The sequence below is a fragment of the Mirounga angustirostris genome, unplaced genomic scaffold (assembly GCF_029215605.1).
Source record: "Mirounga angustirostris isolate CCGP_5_RB_7025 unplaced genomic scaffold, mMirAng1.0.hap1 SCAF_1, whole genome shotgun sequence".
NCBI classification, from domain to species: domain Eukaryota; kingdom Metazoa; phylum Chordata; class Mammalia; order Carnivora; family Phocidae; genus Mirounga; species Mirounga angustirostris.
The window spans coordinates 63,736,938-63,749,811 of NW_026991709.1; the positions used below are offsets into that span (position 1 = coordinate 63,736,938).

Here is a 12,874-nt window from a genome sequence, read left to right on the forward strand (position 1 = left end):
GCAATTACAACAGGTATTCTTGACTTATCAAAGTCTGAATTATTTGTACTAGGTCAGTACAAGGACTTTTGTATTTTAAATTTCTGTATATTTTAACCCCTCAAGATATGGTAATTCCAAGTTGACCAAAATTGCAAGTGGAAAAAAATTCTTTTTCATTCTCTTTAGGTACAGGAAATGATAGAAAGCAGAGACAAAAGTGAAACCTACAAAGAATGAATTTCTCCTCAACATTGTTTACAACCCTCAGTATCAACACTATGTTCTGTCTCTCACTCCAAAAAATGATTTTTGAATGGTCATTGGTAGTGACTCTGCCTAAGTATGTTCTTAATTTTTAAGTAAAAATCTATAGGGTATCTACTTCAAAAATTCACATAATAGTTAACAGATATCTGACTAATCATACAAAATATATACATGTTTTACTTATCCATGCATTGGTATTTCAGTACTCACTCCTCCAAAGCACTGCACAATAGTCAGTTTACAAATCTCAAGGAGGATCAAGAAAAGAATATGAACAATTTATACATAGGTCTCATAAAGCATACAAATCTATCATATCTCCAAGCTGTTTATAAAATTTTCAATCAGAAAATATGTGGAAAATAATTTTTAACAGCCCTTTCTTCCCCTCTCTTAATGGAAGGTGATTGTCGTAATCTCTTTTTTCTTGTCTTTTAATACCTCCAACATATTTTTACTGTTTTCCTCTTTGATCCTGCCTGTTATATTCTGCTATTAGTAGAGGGGATTTAATCTAATCCTAGGGATAGCTCTCTTCTGATTTTTAACCTACAGCAAAATTCAAACACATTATACTACTGTGTACACACCTGTAGGAGAGGCAGAATCACACTTCCTCATTACCTTTATCCCCTGAGGAGTATCGACATTGTATGGACTGTGTAACCAGTGGAACTGGTATTTAAAAGCAAGAAGCCTTAACATGGTCTGTCTGGTATGAGAGTATCTGCCCAGCAATCATAACTGAGATGATCATCTAATACTATTTTTGGAAGCTGAACCTGTTGTTTAATTTCTCTTTGAACATTAAAGCAGACTTGATTTTTTATACTGGTGACTTGGTGTGATTATGTGCCTGCATCACAATGAATTAAGTTTCTATTTGAACGGTCAAGCACAAATCCTACTTTTTTTATACCTGAATTTCATTTCTAATAATTATACCCAAAAATCTCCTGCTGACAACTTCAGAGTTTATTTAGTTCCTTCAGTTGTCCACAAAATGTGCATGTGCTCGGACTCAATAAATGTTCTCCACTCGGATAGGCAGCTTGTCTGTTGATTGTGGGCTAGCAAAACCAGGTGAAAGCTGGATAACTTATGGGAAAAGTTTGAGTGACATGACTAAGGTTATAGTCAGTTGGTTGAACAAAATAACCCAAAGATTATTAGTGTTCGAAAACTTGGATGTTATCAGTAACATCTGAAATTAAGTGTTAAATTTAGTTCACTGATTTTCAGCCCTAACACCAGACAGCTTTAATATACTTCTCAAAGCAGAACACTTCAGACCAGACCTCCCCAGTCATTTCAGCCCTACTCATTGGCGTTCTGTGATACATTTCACAACTGTCATTTTGACCTTTTACCAATGAGGCAGTGGACCAGAGGGGATGAGCTTAACATGGCCCCATAACCCTATACGAACACATGTGACTGAAAGGAGAAGGAAGATGGGAGATCAAGGCTCACTTTCAGTGACTCAGGCTGTCTACTAAAAGAGCTGTCTAGAAGTAGAAGATCAATCAGCTAAAAGTATATTCAGTTCTTAGTCCCTAAGTGGTAAGAAGTAATCCCAGGCCCAGAGTAAACACTAAAGGTGAGAATCTAGGCGGAACGAGCTGTCGGCTAACAAGGGAAGTGGAGTCTCAGAGAAGGCCTTTTGCAAGTAGAGCTGACAGAGGACACGGATGGCCATGTGGAAGAAAATGTCATGGGGAGTAAAAGTTACAGTGTCAGAACAACCAGAGATCAAAAGATGTGATCCCCCTTGAGGGAATTCTCCAAGGATTCTTCTGAAGGAGTTACTCCTACAACTATGAGGTGTGAGTGTTCCAAGTGTTAAATGAGATAACATGTAAAAGCACTTAGAACACTGCCTGGCACTGTTAGCTCTTATTATTTTAGTGCTATTCTTTTCCACAATATTAACATTCCATTTTACCTGAGCAATCGCAATGACCTTCCCTCACTGCATTCCCCACCAGCCCAATCCCACTGTAACAGAAAGGAAAGCTACTAGACCAGTTTTCCTGGACCTGTCCCCTCCCCTCTTCCATTTAAAGAATAAATGTGAGACATCATTTATCATTAGGGAAATGGAAGTCAAAACCAAGATGAGCTACCACTTCACACCCACTAAGATGGCTGTAATCAAAAAGACTAACCATAACAAGTGTTGACAAGGATGTGGGAAAATTAGAATACTATACGCTGTCAGTGGGAACGTAAAACGATACAGCCACTTTGGGAAACAGTCTGGCAATCCTTCAAAAAGTTAAATGTCATATTATCATATGACTTAGCAATTCCACACCTAGGTATATACCCAAGACAACTGAAAATATATGGCCTTACAAACCTTGTACACGCATGTTCCCAACAGCATGCATAATAACCAAAAAGTGGAAACAATGCAGGTGTCCAGCAAGTGATGAATGGATTTTAAAAATGTGATAATTGCCAGATGAATGGAGAAACAAAATATCATAAATACATACGAAGAAATAGTATTCGGCCTTATAAAGGAAGGAAATTCTGTCACAGGCTACAATATGGGTGAACCTTGAGGGCATTATGCTAAGTGAAATAAACTAACCACAAAATGACAAATAGTGTATGATTCCACTTATGTAAGGTATCTAAAGTAGGTCAGATTCATAGAAACAAAGTAGGCTATCAGGGACTGGGGGAGGGAAAATAGGGAATTGTTTAGCAGGCATAGAGTTTCAGTTTTGCAAGATGGAAAAGTTCAGGAGGTTTGCTGCACAGCAGTGTGAATGTACTTAATACCACTGAGCTGTATATTTAAAAATGGTTATGATAGTCAATATCATGTGATATGTTTTTATCACAATTTTAAGAAATGAAAAATGAAAAAAATGTGATATATGTATACAGAATATTACTTAGTTATAAAAAGGAATGAAGTACTGATACACAACTATGACTTGGATGAACCTTGAAAACATTCTGCTAAGTGAAAAAAGCCAGACACAAAGGCCACACATTATATGATCCCATGTATGTGAAATGTCAAGCATAGGCAAATCCATAGAGATAGAAAGTAGATTTGTGGATGTCAGAGGCAAAGGAGGGAGGGTAATGGGGAATGAACGCAACAAGGATGAGGTTTCTTTTGGGGGTGATGATAATGTGCTGGAATCAGATAGTGTTCTAAAAACCCTGAATTATGCACGTCAAAAGGGTGGATTTTATGGTATATGAATTATATATCAATAAAGCTGTTATTTAAAAAAGAATAAGTGTGGACGTTAATATTTTTAAGTCCACTTTATGACAGAGGAGAGTGAAGGAGAAACTCAGAATCAGAAACAGGAATATCTGAGCCTTCCAGGAGATTTATCCTATATCCTCCATTCTTTACAAATTCCCTTGTTTTACTCTTTGGTTTCTTGCATATGCTTTAATTTTTTGAATTAGCCTCCTATTACTTCACACACACGCACCTGTGTGTCCAGCTTTCTTGAGATCTAATTGACATATAACATTGTGTGAAGTGTACGATGTAATGATTATAAATATATGTATATACTGTGAAATGATTGCCACAATAAATCCTATTATTTCTTGACTAACTTACTCTGTTTTACTCACCCAGTCTCCTCCACTTACCTTCTTTTTTTTCCTATGTAATCAATGTGAATATATACATAAGTAAGTATATTAGTGCAATTATGTCTATTATGTTTTTGTGCTCGTGTGTCTAGATATATTTTTGTTGACAGAGGTGTGGCCAAGTGTGTTTCCAGGGATCTGTGTATCTATGCTGGAATCTTCATGTCAGTTGTTTGGGAATAATGTAAGACTAAAACTCAGAATTGTGGTTTTTTATGTGTGGCAAACAATACTAGTGCGCTGGTGCCTTATTAGGCTCTCAAAAGGCTATTTTTTTTTTCTTGTAGCATTGGCAGAATTTGCAGTACACTAACATCAGAGAGAGAGTGGTAGTTTGGCCTGTTGTTATGAACAGAGGGGATTCGCACAGACAGAGTTAAGTTGTCTGCCTAATTCTGTGTTGTAATTTTGTTTAAAAAAGAAAAAGCAGTTGTTCTCAAACTCCATTAAAATTATAGTAAAGATTGGGCGCCTGGGTGGCTCAGTCGGTTAGGCGACTGCCTTTGGCTCAGGTCATGATCCTGGAGTCCCGGGATCGAGTCCCGCATCGGGCTCCCTGCTCGGCGGGGAGTCTGCTTCTCCCTCTGCCCCTCCTCCCTCTCGTGCTCTCTGTCTCTCATTCTCTCTCTCGCAAATAAATAAATAAAATCTTTAAAAAAAAATTATAGTAAAGATTTACAAAAAGAAGGAAATCCATCTTGATACTCAAAGCAGGAGAGACAGAAACCAGATATTTTTGTGATTTCTGAAAACAGAAAGCAGATGGGACAGATAGAGCAGGGCCGAAGTTCCACCTCAAAACCCACAAAGGAGGGAGATGTTTTTCCAGGCAGAGCTTCAGAGGCCCCAAATGCAGTGTGGGCAGACATGGGGGGAAGGAGTGAGCTGTGAGTAACAAAGGACTCCTCCTTTCTCGTGACCTTCACACTCAGTTTTAGTCACCTACCCCCAGAGCCACATCGTGTGATCACCAAAACTGCTCCAAAGTGAAATCACTCACAGAGTCAAATGACACATCCAGAAAGGACACAGAACCTGGAGAATTTATAGGGAAGATCTGTGTCAAATTTTAATATTGAGAAAAAAGTGGGGATAATTTTCCAACCTCAAAAATGTCCAACCCCAGATTGATCAAATAAATTATAACAGATCTATGTAATGAGATTCTATGCACCCAATTAATGTTGCTGGACTAACTGTTTAATTATGTAGACGAGTATAGTTGGATCTACTCCATATCACATAACATACATACGCATACATAACTGTATACATATACACCTAAAGAGTTAAGTAGAGAAAGACAGACTGAAAGAAATAAAAGAATTGGGAAATACAAAATCTTGAGTTGGAAAGCCCTTTTTAAGCATAATGCCAAAGGTAAAAATCATTAAGGGAAATATTTATAAAATTGACATGAAATATTCTAAAAATATGAAAGAAAGTTAGCAAAAATGCAAATGATTAATCAAGAGGAATAGTTGTGGTGAACGTGGCAGGTCAATATCCTAAAGATATGACAAGTTCCCACAAATCAATTTTTAAAACCGTAAATGCTCCCAGTCAAAAAAGAAGGCCGAGAACATGAATGGAACATTTATTGAAGGAAACATGTAAATAGCCAAAGAAATATAAATTTTAAAAAAATTAGATATCAATTAAATATTATTTTAGAAAAAAAAAGGTTTTTTAAGATTTTATTTATTTATTTGACAGAGAGAGACACAGTGAGAGAGGGAACAGAAGCAGGGGGAATGGGAGAGGGAGAAGCAGGCTTCCCGTGAAGCAGAGAGCCCGATGCAGGGCTTTATCCCAGGACCCTGGGATCATGACCTGAGCCGAAGGCAGACGCTTAACCAACTGAGCCACCCAGGCGCCCCGACAAAACATTTTTTAAAGATGGCACTTAACCTGGCTAAAAGTGCAGATAAATGGGCCTTTTCTTACACTGTTGTGGAGTGTATACATTTTATAACCTTTGTGGAATTCAGTTGGATCACATAATTCCAAACATACTCTTTAGTCAGAAGCTCTAATTCTAGGAATTTATACTAAGGAAATAATAAAATGTGTTTAAAATTTTATGTATACGAATATTCACATTATTTTATAATATTGAAAAATTGCAAATCTAAATTTTCAACCTTTGGGATTCAGTTAAATACATAATAGCATATTCATATGGCAGGATATAATGTATCCATTAAAATTACGTTGTAGAATAATCCCCGAGGGAAATGTCTGCACCATATTATAAGTGAAAATAACTGGTTTAGAAGACTTTAAATAAGTTATGATCCCAATTACATGGGGGAAATGCAAAGAAGAAAGATCAGAAGTGCTATAAGGGCAGGGATTTCGTCTGTTTAATGCCTGCTAGAACTGTGCCTGACACATAATAGTACCTCAAATAGTTCCTGAATGAATGATTCTACACCAAAATGTGTATTGTATTTATCACTGGATAAGGAAGTATAGTGATTTTTACTTTCTGCATAGCACATGCATTCATTTTGTTATCAGAATAGAATAATGAATATTTTAAAAGCAGAGAATAATTTAGAGCAATACATAAAGAAATGCAGATCCCTTCATAAAACTGGCACTTTGGTCACGCACTTTTGGCTCTTCTCAAGCATTATTTAATGCAATGGATTTTTTTTTTTTTTTCTGCCAGGACAAATAGACCTCATTCACCCTAAACCTTCCAAATCAGAAACTCACTCATTCATTTTAAACTATTCTAGTTTCAATGAGGCAGCGAAGGCAGAGGAAGAAAAACAACAAATAAATTAACAAGGTAATGCCAGCCTGATTATTTTTACGAAGGAAATAAACCATGTTTACATGAGCGAGAGTAACTGGAGTGGAGAGGGCAGGCCACTCTAGGAAGGGCCATCAGGAAAGGCTTGTCAGAGGAAGTGAGGGTAGAGTGGCACCTGAAGGAGGACAAGGAGGCAGCCCAGAAGCGCCAGGGAAACGGATTACCACTCACGGGAATGGCAAGTGTGAAAGTCGTGCCCAGTGAAGTTGGTGAATACATGAGCCACTTATAAGCCACGGTGAGGAGCTTGGATCCTACTCTTGAGCACAAAAAGAAGCCACTGAACCGTTTTCAGGAGGGGAGCCACAAAGTCTGATTTACATTCTTAAACGTTCTCAGGACACTTCTGATTAAGAGTATAGCTTTACGCCGCATCACAGAATTTTCTGCCCCCAATATCTAATAAAATAAACAAAAACTTTACAAAATCAGAGGCATATATTCTTACTAAATATCAAATTAAGAGAGGCCACAAACTAATTCAAGAGCTGGTGGCCAAGGAGAGAAAAAGAAGGTTCCAGGAGAAAAGCAGAGAAACACACCTGTACTTGTAAGAAGACAAAGATCTGGAATTCTTATTATTGTCCTTAAATCTAGACAGTGTTGCTTTATCCTGTTGAACCTTCTAACCAGGAAGTAGTGGGAATGAGTGAAAGGCGAGGAGAGAGGGGCTGAGTCCTAATGGCGGTACAGTTTCAGAGCCAGATTCAGAATTGAGAGCTGGACCCAGTTCTTGAGTTTTCTAACGCAACTGGTCAGGCCCAAGAGGAGACAGCAAAGGGGACTGGGAGGGAGCAAGCAGAGAACTTGGTGAAGCATGAAAGAATATGGTATCATGGAAGCCAGAAGAAGAGAGTAGTATGAGAAGAATGGAGTCCTCAGCTATAGGAGTTGCTTCTGAGTGACCAAGTAAAATGAAGACAAAGAAGTGTCTCCTGGCATTGGCAAAATAGAGATTGTTTGTAACTTGACAAGCAGTTTCAATGGAAGAATGATAAGAATGGAGGCGAGATTGAATTTGATTGAAGATTTGTAGTGTTCAGTAGTTAAAAATAGTTTAAAAATAGTTAAAAAAAGAAACTAGTTGATTAGGAAAAATATTATCATCCCAAATGCTGAGACCAAAGGGAATATTTAGAACCTCTTAGACCCAACATGGGTGATTGTGTACAACATCCTCAACAATATCTCTGCAGTAAACACAAGTTTCATAGACTTGCCCCTTAATACTGGCTATCAGAGATGTTACAGAGGCATTTCTTCATTGGGTGAAAACTTGGCCTAACTGGTTATTTTACTGGAAAATAGTTATTCCCTATAATCATTCCATATAATAACCATAGTGGTTATTGAAATGGGCTAATGTCCTGTCCAATTATAAGAGTCTATTAATAATGGCACATCCCTTTCCTGGGAGAGGGCTAGGTTTGCTTTAAGAAGTCATCTTGTGGTGGCCATAATCTAAAATATGAAAAAAATAAAAATAAAATAAAATATGAACTAAGTTAAGCATTTATCATCTACAGAAACTGAAGAGAATATGAGAATGTCAATTAATGTTGAGCAAGAGGAGGGCTGAATCAGAGAGAGGACCCATTAAAGGCCAAAAAGCCTGAATTTACATATTTCAGTAAAGTTTACAAAGAGAGTCAAGACCTATTGGAGAAAAAGCAGTCTTCAGAGGCGCTAGAGAATTGGCAGATCTGGGCACTTCGGGCACATAGTCTGCAAGTTTGGTTCAGTTATTTCTTTTTTTTTTTTTTTTTTTTTTTTTAAAGATTTTATTTATTTATTTATTTGAGAGAGAGAGAGAGAAACAGCACGAGAGGGGAGAGGGTCAGAGGGAGAAGCAGGCTCCCTGCTGAGCCGGGAGCCCGATGTGGGACTCGATCCCAGGACTCCGGGACCATGACCTGAGCCGAAGGCAGTCGCTTAACCAACTGAGCCACCCAGGCGCCCCTGGTTCAGTTATTTCTAATACAGAAGCTGAGCTCTGATTGGTGACCTCCACTCCCCAAGGAGCGGAAGGGCTCTGGCGGACTTACTTGTGAGCCAGTTTTATAGACCATGGCTTCTCACATATCCCAGGAACAATATTCTACTCTCTATTCACCTTATTAACTAGTTAACAGAAAAAAATCACATTAACAATTTAAGATTTTAATGTCATTTTCAAAGTTACACCAACTGTCTAACTCTACTCACATATTATAGCCTAGTAGTTAAGAGTGCAGTCTATGAGGACAGAGGAGGGTCTTCAGCCCTCAATGGCTCTGGAACCCTGGGCAAGTTAACCTCCTCGATCCCCGCTTCCCTCGTCTATAAAATGGAGGGTCGTAATAGTATATACTTCACAGGGCCACTGGGAAGGGTAAATCTTACAGTGCCTGGGAGTTTTAGAAGAACTGAAAATATGGCAGACAAAATCATGGTTTGAGACTTTTCCCCTGAAACTGGGGAGGAGAGCAAAGGCCGTTAAGTAACTTGCATTCCGGGCGCCTGGGTGGCTCAGTTGGTTAAGCGACTGCCTTCGGCTCAGGTCATGATCCTGGAGTCCCGGGATCGAGTCCCGCATCGGGCTCCCTGCTCGGCAGGGAGTCTGCTTCTCCCTCTGACCCTCCTCCTTCTCATGCTCTCTGTCTCTCATTCTCTCTCTCTCAAATAAAAAAAAAAAAAAAAGTAATGGTTTGAGACTTTTCTCCTGAAACTGGGGAGGAGAGCAAAGGCCATTAAGTAACTTGCATTCCTAACTCAGAACTTCCCGGTGGGGCCAGTTGCTTTCCCATCCGGTTGACACTGCAACTCCCTCCCTCCCCCATAACAAAGTGGATTTGAAGGGAGAGCAGTGATTGTGAAGAGAACTATTCCAGCGGGTCCCTGTCCCAATGATGAAAGAGAGAAGCCCCATGAGGGTTGGAAAGTTGGAGGGAGTGTAGAGGACCAACGTCCTGTAGCTCAGGAGACATGGCATTAGTCACCAGGTTTGTTAACTGACCTTGGAACTACCACAGAAAAGGAAAAGGCATCGGAGGGTGATAGTGCAGTGGGATGGCCGGGCGGAGAGGGGTGTGCATACTCTTCTTTACTTCCAGATGCCAGATGAGTGGTGATTATTGTCTGGAAAGCCATCTTCCTTTTCCTAGCTGGTCTTTTGTTTCTTGTTATGGGCTTTCATGTTCACATTATCTATTTTGAAAAGATTCCTGTTTGTTCTCTCCCCACGTAATCCTAGTAATAGAACATAAAATGCCTAGGATATGAATGGGAACATATGTGCTTGTTTGCTTCCTTACTGCTTTATCACAAAGATTTCCAAAAGAGCACACTTTTAATAATTTACATGTTTCTCTCTATATAATTGTAATAGAGATCCTTTGTACGCATAGAAACTATGAAAAAAAAAAAGAAAGGGGCGCTTGGGTGGCTCAGTCATTAAGCGTCTGCCTTCGGTTCAGGTCATGATCCCAGGGTCATGCTTCCCCCCTCACACTCCCCTTGCTCGTGTTCCCTCTCTCTCTGTCTCTGTCTCTCTCTCTCTGTCAAATAAATAAATAAATAAAATCTTTAAAAAAAAAAATGGGCGCCTGGGTGGCTCAGTCGCTAAGCTAAGCGTCTGCCTTCGACTCAGGTCATGATCCCAGGGTCCTGGGATCAAGCCCCGTATCGGGCTCCCTGCTCGGCGGGAAGCCTGCTTCTCCCTCTCCCACTCCCCCTGCTTGTGTTCCTGCTCTTGCTATCTCTCTGTCAAATAAATAAATAAAATCTTTAAAAATAAATAAATAAATAAATAAAAGCCATCCATATCACATCATCCAGATATAACCCTGTTGATATTTACTTTACATTGTTCCTAACTTTTTAATTCATATATATGAATATGTGTATATATATATATGTATGTGTGCATATCCACACATGCACACATATACATGTCAAATTGTACAAACTATTTATAACCTGCTCTTTTTATTGTTAGCACTTAGAAGAGTGTCTGGCACATCGTAAGTTCTCAATAATTATTTGTTGAATAAATGAGTGAACATCTTTCCACATCATTAAAATTTTTTCTATGGCATCATTTTTCACAGCTGCATAGACTTGCATTGTGTGAATTATCATGCCGTGTCTAACCAGGCCCTGGAGAGCTGAGGCGGGATAAGGCGTGTGATGGACGCACAGATGCCCCGTGCAGGCCCCCTCGACAAGGGGGAGTGCGCTGCCCAGCTGCTGGGAGTACTGGCAAGCCCAGTCTCCACTGTCAGCCCCCCTCAGGGATAGCTTCAGCTACTGCAAGCCACCTTCCCAGGGCGACATATACCTAAGTACTGATCACAGAGGGGCCCAATGCAGAACAACTGGGATAGGCCATTTTCTTCTGGTGCTTCCTGGCTGGAGGGAGGGGGGGTGCCTGCGGCTTCCCACCTGCTTGACAGCTTGTCTTCTCTGTCTGCCCAATCCTATTTTTTCCCTCTCCTTCCAAGGGCATTAATCGCAAGGGCTTTCCCTAATAAATATATTGCACACTAAACTTCGTCTTAGAGTCTGCTTCCTGAAGAACCTAACCTGTTAGAGGGATGATCCAGACCCAGAACTCCTGAGTCTATTGATGAAAGCACTCAACAAATTCTAACATTACTGCCATCACCCATTCCTAACTGCAGGCTAAATAAACTACCGTATGCCTATACCATAATCTGTTACGCAGACATTAACAGAAATGTTGGTGCTGGGTATGACACACAGTGGCTCCAGGGGAAGGGAAGGGAAGGGAAGGGAAGAGGAGGGGAGGGGAGGGGAGGGGAGGGGAGGGGGGGGAGGGGAGGGGGAGAAGGGGGAGGGAGAGGGAGGAGGGGGAGGGGGAGGGGAGGAAGGGGAGAGAAGGGGCAACATTAGTCTTATAGTCTTTGGCCCACCTACAGTATGAGTGTTGATTGGGCGATCACTCTCCCCCTAAATGTAGCATATGCAAGCTATAAAAACTGAAACTAGACATGACCTTGGACAGACAGACATGCACCAGCATGACTATGAGCAGTCAGGACAATAGATAGGCCTTTAAAGGCACGAAAGCAGAAATAAGGATCAAATAGTTTAAAAAAAAAAATCAAAACAGGAAAGCCCAGACCTAGGAGAAATCCAGAGGAGTGGTGAGCTAAGCCCCGTCAAGGTGCTCCCATCTGTCAGAATCACACATTCCAAAGTGGCAGAAATCTACTGTCCAAAAACGTCCAATTACTTCCGGACTCAGCGAGGCAAGCTCAGGCAGCACCAGGCTCAGCCCATGTGAGATGCCTCCTCCCAATCACAGACCACTGTTCCCTGGTCCAGGAGCTTCAAAGAATTGGTGCTGGGCAGAAAAGCACCTCAGGACAGAGCAGCTTGCAGAGTGGGCCGGCACAGCACGAGAAGGAGGAGGAGAGGGCAAGGTAAGTAGACTGATCTCCCTCTGCAAGGAAGACAACTGCACTCTCAATGGCTAGGCTGCTTTCCTGGGAGGCCAGTGGGATCTGAAAGGGCAAAGGGGAGAAGATCATTTCCTCGGGGATACATCCGTCATTTTCTGTAACTTAGAATATTATAACAATTTTGTTCTCTTTTACTTTAAATGGTACAAATTGCTTTCTTAAACCATTTGATATTGCCCACTTCTCAGAACCGAGGTTACAATTCTCGGAGTATTATTCACCCACCCTGATTCCAACCTCCAGTTTCCTGACAGAAAGACCAAGAAAAATCCAAGAACCCTGGGAAAACCTTTATCTCCTGATTAAAATTTCGGACAGACCCTGTGGACCCCAATTTCCTGGTGAAGTCAGAGAAGCAAAAAGAAAATTTAAGGAAACGGGCCATGTTCTTTCTTAATAATGTAGTAGGGAGAAAGTTCCCTGGTTGTCTTGTCAGAAATCATTTGATCCTGCCTACTCGTAATGGGATTTGTGAGGCAATTTACTCATGTTTCTTCTCTGCAAACAGTTCTGTTTAATAAATGTGTCAGTCGAAATTAAGTCAACAAATTAGCTTTATCTATGCAATGTTATTTTTACATAATTTATTTTTACTCTTCACCAATTAGTTGATCTACAGGATCCCCAGGTCCTAAATATATTTTTCATTCTAACAACATTTCTACACATAATATGAGTTAAGTTTCAAATAATGCTA

General features: G+C 40.2%; 1 protein-coding gene across 1 annotated transcript in view; it reads left to right on the plus strand.

Annotated features, from left to right (window-relative positions):
- Nucleotides 1–11,836: 11,836 nt before the first annotated feature.
- The window catches only part of UPK1B (uroplakin 1B), a 33,459-nt gene continuing 32,421 nt past the window's right edge, over nucleotides 11,837–12,874 (plus strand). Inside the window, exon 1 of the mRNA XM_045902082.2 lies at nucleotides 11,837–12,138. The gene's annotated coding sequence lies outside the window, so the exon portion shown is untranslated. The remainder of the gene's footprint in view (nucleotides 12,139–12,874) is intronic.